General features: G+C 32.5%; 1 protein-coding gene across 1 annotated transcript in view; it reads right to left on the bottom strand.

The window, feature by feature from the left end:
- Positions 1-2,342, bottom strand: part of LOC101854405 — a gene marked incomplete at its 3' end in the record, with an annotated part of 17,726 nt that overhangs the window by 14,737 nt on the left and 647 nt on the right.

Genomic DNA, 2,342 nt, shown 5'->3' with positions numbered 1-2,342 from the left:
CATACGTCATGAACCCACCAAGCGGTCACGTCGGTTCATTTCAGCGTGGAGGGAGACCATTTTACAGATTGTGAGCCTTAGCATGTGTCACCATAGATTCTTCTCTGGGTTTGTCGGTTAAGATCCCGGTTCGCCTAAGATCCCGTATTTTCTTGCTCCCGAGCACCGGGATCTTAGGCGGAGACTACTGTACTACTACTACTACTCCACTACTACTGCTACTACTACTACTACTACTACTACTACTACTACTACTACTACTACTACTACTACTACTACTACTACTACTACTACTACTACAGAGAGAGAGAGAGAGAGAGAGAGAGAGAGAGAGAGAGAGAGAGAGAGAGAGGGGGGGGGGGGAGGGAGAATTTAGGCGAAAGCCTTCGATTCTGAACTGCCTGCATTATATATATATAATATATATCCCATGCAAAGATAGTCGTCGTGTCCTCGTGTCTACGTTATGGTACAGTAAAAACAAAAGTGCCAAATTAGATAGGCCTATACTGCAAAACAGGGCCCTCAACCACAGCACTCGAGATAAAAATGACCGAGACAACTCCAGAGTTTCTATTTTTAGAAGGGTTATCAAGACGAAAATGTCAACGTCATTGTTTTTATATCCGATCAGATTGGCTCGCGGAAAGTAGGCCTAAGTGAAAACCAGTAGCAATAAAACTGGTGAAATGGTGTGGGTATAAAACACCCTTATAATAATAATAATAATAATAATAATAATAGTAATAGTAGTAATAATAATAATAATAATAATAATAATAATAATGATAATTATAGAATGCAATATTGTTATTATCATTATCATTAATATAAACATGTTTGTTGCAGAAGAACCTGCTACCTGCAACTGCAGTTATTATTGTTTTTATCGTCACCATTATCACAATAATAATAATATGTATCACGATAGTGTTATTAGTATCATTATCATTATTATTATCATTATTATTATTATTATTATTATTATTATTATTATTATTATTATTATTATTATTATTATTATTTATCATCATCATAATATGTATTACGATTGTGTTATTAGTGTCATTATCATCATTACTACTACTACTACTACTACTACTACTACTACTACTACTACTACTACTACTACTACTACTACTACTACTACTACTACTATTAGCCGCGTTTTGTTATTAGAGTTATTACATAGAAAAAACAACAACACCAAAATCAATCAAAAGAGTAAAGGCATCTTGCAGGCATGGAGTTTGCTTTCTTTTTTGTTTTGTTTCGTTATCTCGCACTTTGTTAACTACACTTGGGTCTGTTTAAGACGACCGTTCATGGTCCAGGCGAAAAACGTTCACTCACTCATTAACAGTGTCATCATTAATAGAAATACTAAAGAGAACATTATTAATAATAGTAATAATAATAATAATAATAATAAATAATAATAATAATAAAAATAATAATAATAATGATAATAATAATAAATAATAATAATGATAATAATGATAATAATAATAATAATAATGATAATAATAATAATAACAATAATAAATGAAAAAAGATCTAATTATATATAATAATAATAGTAATTATAATATTGGGCCAATAATAATAATAATAATAATCATGGGCCAATAATAATGATAATAATAATCATGGGCCAATAATAATGATAATAATAATAATAATGATAATAATAATAACAATAATAATAATATAATAATAATAATAATAATAATAATAATAATAACAATAACAAGCATGACAGTAATTATAATATTGGGCCAATAATGATGATAATAAAATAATAATAATAATAATAATAATGATAATGATAAACGAGAGCGGGAGGTGGGAAATAAGAAGGGGTCATTTCTACCTACAGGTGAATGTCTTGGGCGGTCGGTCGTTGGAGCAGGTACGACTGTATCTGTTAACACAGTCTTTACCAAACTCAAAGGTGTGGGGCAGGAGAGCCAAGGGAAGGCAAAGAATAACGCGGATGAACAACAACATATATAAGAACATGGACTGGCCTGGTTGTAGCACAATGTGAAACGGTAGCTCGCGATCGTGAAGGATGGGGGGTCATTACACGTGAACCTCTGAGTCAGAGATGGCACCTCCGGGTATCAGATACCAAACGCAAGTAAAAATAAAGGAAATAATAATGCCAGCCAACCTCATGAGCAACACAGACAAACATCTGTTCAGGCTAACAGAACAACTGAGCCAAGTAGGTTATGTAATGGTATGATAAATACTGGACCCTTTGAGTGATTCGAAGAAGAAGAAGAAGAAGAAGAAGAAGAAGAAGAAGAAGAAGAAGAAGAAGAAGAAGAAGAAGA

Source organism: Aplysia californica, unplaced genomic scaffold (assembly GCF_000002075.1).
Source record: "Aplysia californica isolate F4 #8 unplaced genomic scaffold, AplCal3.0 scaffold00127, whole genome shotgun sequence".
Classification (NCBI taxonomy): Eukaryota; Metazoa; Mollusca; class Gastropoda; order Aplysiida; family Aplysiidae; genus Aplysia; species Aplysia californica.
This window is presented reverse-complemented; position numbering and strand designations above follow the sequence as displayed.